Raw genomic sequence first — 7,448 nt, 5'->3', positions numbered from 1 at the left:
TCAATCAACTGCCTCCTGCACATCTCCCACTGGGGATGTGCCGGCAACCCGGGTACATGCCCTTGACCGGAATCGAACCTGGGACCCTTGAGTCCGCAGGCCGACGCTCTATCCACTGAGCCAAACCGGTTTCGGCGTAATATCAAGTTTTATTCAATGTACCTATAGTTTAACTAAGACTTAAAACTTTAAGTAAAGTTTATTAAGTTAATTTTAGGGAACGTTGTGGAGTAAAAGAAGATGTAGTGTTGAGGATTGAGAAAGGTCTGTTGAGATGGTTTGGACATATAGAGAGGATAAACGAAAGGAGATAGACGAAACAAGTATACAAGATGAGTGTGGATGGGAAAGTTGGAAGGGGTCGACCTCAGCGAACGTACCACAATCAGATTGAGGACGTTTTTAGCAAAGGCCAGCTTAGGAGTACCCTAATTAAGTTAATAACAATGTACCTATCTATATAGTTTAAGTTTAAAAAATTTGACTCTCAAAAGAAATTTCAATCGTTGTACTGTTGATATTTGGCTCTGTTGACTAAATGAGTTTGCCAACCACTGGTTTAACACACAGATGCAAACCAATGTTTGTTAAGTGAAAAGAATCAATGAATCAAGAGGAATAATACAATTTTCACAATTATAGTGAGATGAGATTTCCTCATTACACAGATGAGGTATTGGAACTCAGCTCTGGCAACCTCATCTATTTGGAACATAGCCTGCAAGCCAAAAAAGGACAGCAATGACTTCTGAACAGATAAAATAGTAGACCTCCCCCTCCGCAAATAATTCATGCTCTAAAGCATATGTACTTTACTTTAGGGCAGCGGTTCTCAACCTGTGGGTCGCGACCCCTTTGGCAGTCGAATGACCCTTTCACAGGGGTCACCTAAGACCATCCTGCATATCAGATATTTACATTATGATTCATAACAGTAGTAACATTACAGTTATGAAGTAGCAACGAAAATAATTTTATGGTTGGGTCACAACATGAGGAACTGTATTTAAAGGGCCAGAAGGTTGAGAACCACTGCTTTAGGAGATACCTTTGGGACTTTTATTTGGAGTATACTTATTATTTACTAGTAGCCTGGTGCACGAAATTCGTGCACATTAAAAGGGAATTAATTGCCCTAACCGGTTTGGGTCAGTGAATAGAGCATCGGCCTGCGGACTCAAGGGACCCAGGTTCGATTCCGGTCAAGGGCATGTACCTTGGTTGCGGGCACATCCCCAGTGGGGAGTGTGCAGGAGGCAGCTGATCGATGTTTCTCTCTCTCTCATTGATGTTTCTAACTCTCTATCCCTCTCCCTTCCTCTCTGTAAAAAATCAATAAAATATATTTTTTAATAAAAGGGAATTAATTAGCAGAGATATTTTAATATTGCTATTTGCCCTTTCTCTATAATAGAAGTGTGAGAGATGAAAGGAAATTAGTAAAATATATATGAAAGTAATATATAAATTTATTAATAAATAAACAGTAACAAAAGGATATAACAACAACAGAGGCATGATATAAAAACGACAAAAACAAGATATGAAAACAACAAAAACATGATATAAAAACAACAGTGATGCAAACAATGACTGATAAAGTGATTAAACTTATTCTAATATCTCCCTGTACACCACATTAAGAGTGAAAACACTTTCAGAGTGCTTGACTAATTTCCCTTGTGATGAAGTATTTAAACTTTAACTGTAACATCACATGCTCTTCAAACTCGAGAGAAAGCAACATATAACTGACCATGTGCAAAAACGGGTTCAGGTAGGAATATGCCTACTTTGTCTAGAGTTTGTCCTTGTGATTTATTAACAGTCATCACAAATGCTGGCATCATGGGAAACCATCATCGAATCAATTTAAATGGGAGGCCAGTGTCAGATGGGGGCAAATTAATTCTTGGAATCAGAACAGCCTCTCCCTCTGCAGCTCCTGTTAATACTTCAGCTTAGATAATGTTAGGTCGTAATCTTTTGATAATAAATCTGGTACCATTACAAAGACCCCATTTACTATTGAGATTTCTCAATAGCATGATGATTGCACCCACTTTCAATTTTAATTTATGAAACGGCATTCCCAAAGGAGTAATACTATTAAGAAATTCGATGGGAAAATTTTCCTTTTCAGCATCATCTGTGGAATCAATGGAATCATCACTCAAATATGTGTGAAAATCTCCATTGAGTATATCCAAATTTTCTTCATTTAATTTTTGAACATGCTCATTTTTTGGACAAAGAATTGCATGTTTAGATATATTTTTAATATTATCTATAGCAGTGGTTCTCAACCTTGGCTACACATTAGAATCACCAGGGAATCTTTTTAAAATCCTGATTTCTGGGCCTCGTCCTCTGGAAATTGTTTCTTTGTTATGGGGTGGGGCCACAACTTAGTAACAAAGAAACAGAATTAAAACTTTATTGTGGGGAGCTGCTACAGTGTTTTGGACAGGTTCAAGCCTTGGACTGATGAGAGGGCACAGTCCTCTCATTGCCATGTGCAAGTCCCAGCTTGGAGGGCAGGGCCCACCCAGCACAATTATAGCCAACATCTGTAGTTGTAAGCTTGAACCTATGGTCCGAACACATGGCCCCATGTGCCTGAGTGATGTGGGCTTGATAAAGTTCAGGTGCATGTAGTTGGGTAGGATTGAAACCCAGGAGAATGTTATAAACATCTTGGTCATGCCCTTACTTTGCCTCGTAGCATCTGCTATAAAATAAAGTCATGGCTGGGGGCATGGCTGCTGTCTCTCAGAGAAGCAGCGTCCCACCAAGACCCGGCTTTTATTCTCTTGTCTGTCTTTTCTAAGCCTTTCAGCCGCCCCCACTCAGGTTCACCCTTGACTGTGCTGGTGCGGCACACTTTAGAAAGATATGCCTCCAAGCTCCCAGGGCGGGTTCCTGCCTCAAACCCCGCCCTTACAGGAAACAGCTCCAGGGAGGGCGCAGCCATTGCCAAGACAACCCCTGCAGGACTGACTTCCTTCCGCTTGGTCACTGTGGTTGTGGTCCTGATGAACACCACCCATGGTTTTTATATAAGTAGATTTGTTTGTTTATTGTTAATCCTTACCTGAGGATATTTTTCCATTGATTTTTAGGGAGAGTGTAACAGAGAGGGAAAGACAGAGAGGAACAAATCGATTGGTTGCCTCCTGCAGGAGCCCCAACCAGGGCCCCAGGCCGGGAAGGAGCCTGCAACTAAGGCAGTGGTTCTCAACCTGTGGGTCACGACCCTTTCACAGGGGTCACCTAAGACCATCAGAAAACACACATATAATTACATATTGTTTTTGTGATTAATCACTATGCTTTAATTATGTTCAATTTGTAACAATGAAATTGGGGGTCACCACAACATGAGGAACTGTATTAAAGGGTCACAGTATTAGGAAGGTTGAGAACCACTGAACTAAGGTACATGCCCTTGACTGGAATCAACCTGGGACCCTTTGGTCCACAGGCCGATGCTCTGTCCACTGAGCCAAACCAGCTAGGGATGGAGTGTACTTATTATTTAAAATTTTTATTATAAAGCATGGCATATTTGGTGTAAAATTAGGAGGTTACAAAAATATACAAAATATATATTTTAAAAATCACCTTTTGTTGTAGATAGAAATGCACTGGTCAGATTCCCCTTCTGGAAAGAACTTACTGCCCAGCTGCAGGGAGTATGGCCAGCTGACAACCTTCCACAGTTAATCTCTTGTCTATCCTCAGCTTTTCAGCCAAACTCACTCTCTTCTCAGAGTGGGCCCAAGGTAATGACTGTGGAAATTGGTACAAAGGCCTGGCTATTTCCATCCATACAATAGCCAATCTTTGCTCCAAAACTCCCTGTTGAGATGGCAGAAAGTTTGTATCATGTTTGACCACTCCACCTGCTCAATCCTGCTTCCTCCCCTTTCTTTTCAAAGATGTAACTTCCCAACTAACTTTTTTTTATTCCTAACTTCAATTCAGCATTTGCTTCCTAGAGAACCCAACTGGCACTCTTAACTCTATCATCCTAATTCCTAGAGGGAAACACCACAGCCATTCTGAAGTACTTCTTTCCAGTCTGTTTACTATGAATATATGTACTTTGGCACTGCTTTTATTTTCACTCATATTAAAATTAGCATTGTAATATGAAATGAAATAATTCTCAAAAATATGATTTTAAAAAGCATCATGTGGATGCAATTTTTAAAAATTGTTGCATTGTTAGACATTTACTTCGTTGCCTGTTTTTGCTTCTAAATAACCCTGCAATTACTATTGTATATAAATCTTTTTCCACATCTGTAATTATCACCTTAGACTATACACATAGAAATGAAAATTACTAGGCAACAGGTTTGTATGCTTTTTATTTATTTATTTTAACTCTTGTGAGTTTATTTGAGCCAAAATGTCAACAATGGTCAGGAAGCAACATCTCAAGGGATTGAGATAATGCTCCAGTGTGCTTTTATTTTTTGCCGTATAAAAATGAAGTTTTAAAATATTTCATTGAAAATATTTTTTTAAATATTGAAAAATGTTTTTAATACTTCAATATCACTACAAAATGTATAATGAAAAACAGTAGTCTTCTGCCTCGTTCCTCTGCATAGCCCTAAGACAAATATTTTCCATTTTTCACTGTTGCTTCGGATATTTGCCTTCATATTTCAAAATGATGTGTTTGTTTTTATGTCCTCATGTATCTGCGTTAAACATGCTCCATTGCCTTCCTGCTGTGGTCGATGAGGATGTAGCACTCTTACAAATGTACCACCTTCCCAACCCATTTCTCCTTGCCCATCCTCCCAAAGTAGTTAAACCATAATTTTGGCTTATATCAATAACCAATATTTGTGAACAGTATGAATATTTTTCACAGGTAAGTTGAAAAGTGTAATCTGACTCCTTTCTTGTGAATAAGAAGCCCATTTTAGCCGAAACCGGTTTGGTTCAGTGGATAGAGCGTCGGCTTGCGGACTGAAAGGTCCCAGGTTCGATTCCGGTCAGGGGCATGTACCTGGGTTGCGGGCACATCCCCAGTGGGAGATGTGCAGGAGGCAGCTGATCGATGTTTCTCTCTCATCGATGTTTCTAACTCTCTATCTCTCTCCCTTCCTCTCTGTAAAAAATCAATAAAATATATTTAAAAAAAAAAAAAAAAGAAGAAGCCCATTTTATTTCATCTGTACTGACCCTGGGTAATGACTTTTAAAAACTGTTTCCTTTTCTGATATTAAAAGTAAGACATGATCACGATGGAAAATCTATTTAATTCAAAAATATAAAAAGAAAGACAGAGACATTAACTGTAATCACAGTCCTTGTTTGAACTGCTGCTCTTGCCACTTCTTTGATCCCTTGTCTTCTCTCCAGATACCCATGCCAATGCTACCTGGGCCGTCTACAGAGTGTCACTGAGAAGCCCTTGACCTCTTGGAGCGTCTGCTCCCTGCTACTGATACTTTGAATCTGTCCCTGCCAACTCGCAGACCTCCACTACCCATCTCTCTCTAGTAGGCGTGGCTGTTTCTCATGCACAATTCTCTTTAGTAGGGACCCTGAAGCAGTGTGTGCTGGGTTCATAATAATTCCATTCCTTCAGTATACCGCCTAGAAGAGCACCTGGGCCCCTGGCAAGTCAGTGTTTCCATTTTAGTACACAGCCTTCTCTTTTCCAGTGCAGCTTTGCTTTATCGAATCCTCACAGACATTATTTTCTCTAACACTCAGACCCTGTGGCCAATGGAGATTTCTTCCTCAGTGAGGGACTTTCCCTTTTAGGAATCCATTATTCCTTCCTACAATCTGTGTTTCATCCTGTTCATTTTTTAAAAAATGTATGTTTTTATTGATTTCAGAGAGGGAAGGAGAGGGAGAGAGATAGAAACATCAATGATGAGAGAGAATCATTGATTGGCTGCCTCTTGCACACACCCCCACTGGGGATCCAGCCTCAACCTGGGCATGTGCCCTTGAATGGAATCCAACCCGGAACCCTTCAGTCCGCAGGCCGACACTCTATCCACTGAGCCAAACCTGCCAGGGCTCATGTTCATTTTTATTTTATTTTATTTTTTTAAATATATTTTATTGATTTTTTACAGAGAGGAAGGGAGAGAGATAGAGAGTTAGAAACATCGATGAGAGAAACATCGATCAGCTGCCTCCTGCACATCTCCTACTGGGGATGTGCCCGCAACCCAGGTACATGCCCTTGACCGGAATCGAACCTGGGACCTTTCAGTCCGCAGGCCGACGCTCTATCCACTTAGCCAAACCGGTTTCGGCTCATGTTCATTTTTAAACCCGAATTTTATCTCCCATAGTACTTCTGGACCCCAAAAAAATCAAGGGAAAGGGAAAGAAGTTTTAGCAATAGTCCAGAGCCCACATGACCTCGGGGTTCTCCACTAACCAGAACACTGAGCTGTACACCATCTATGAGAGTGCTGGTAAACTCCTACTCATCTATCAAGCCACCCACCCTCCTTTCCTCTTCCCTCTCTGTTCACTTAGTTGTTCCCTCTCCTGTTCATACTTAGATCAGAGCCTGTATTACGCAGTATTATAATTATGTGCTTATGAGTTAATCTCTTCGGTCTCTCCCCACCCCGCCCCCAGCTCCCAGAGGGCAGAAATCTATGTACCACAACGTAAGACGAAGAATAGGCATAAAATATTTATGGGAGGGATGGGGGTATGGATGAGCCGGACTGTGCTGAAGTGCTTTAAATACCAGCAAAAGAACTCAAACCAAAAGACAAGAGGGAGGTGTTACATTTTGAGCAGCACGATGGCTTGAAGAACGCAGTGTACAGTAAAAAGGTGCCAGGTCATTGTGTGAGAGTTGGATGGGAATGTGGCTAAACCAGTTAGGAGCTCACTGCGGCGACCTGCACTGGTGTTAGGAGTACATGCTGGTTTGCAGTGGCATGGACAGGAATAACTACACCTTTTATTTGTTCAATCGAAGTAATAAAAACTGAGATTTGCTGTGTTCCTTCATTTCCTAGGCTGTGCCAACACCACCCAGGTGGGTATGGAATCACTCCTATTTCACCCATGGGCAGAGTGAGATTGGGCCAGAGTAAGAGCCTCGCTGGGAGTCTCAGACCCGGCAAGTGGCAGGTGCCGAGTTTCCAACGTCCATCTCTCCAGACCCCGAGCGCCCCAGGCCTCAGCTGTCTATCCCCTCTCGGCACTGCGGTGAGGACTATTTTCCCCGAGCGGAGGCCTCAACCAATGTAAGGTGAAGGGTGATTCAGGGACTCTTTACGCAGCTTCCAAGCCCTTCCGAGGACCTTCCAGACCCGCACCCAAGGGCAGATGGAGGCGCGTCACGGTGGCGAGCGGAAGCCGCTGAGTCACCGCGGGGCAGGGACACAGCCTGTTAGGGAGCCGGCGGGAACCACCGCTGCCTGTGACCGGAAGGCTGA

This window comes from Myotis yumanensis, unplaced genomic scaffold (assembly GCF_028538775.1).
Source record: "Myotis yumanensis isolate MYYU_CA2020_CCGP unplaced genomic scaffold, mMyoYum1.0.hap1 SCAF_10, whole genome shotgun sequence".
In the NCBI taxonomy this organism is placed as follows: domain Eukaryota; kingdom Metazoa; phylum Chordata; class Mammalia; order Chiroptera; family Vespertilionidae; genus Myotis; species Myotis yumanensis.
Note: the sequence above shows the minus strand (reverse complement) of the source record.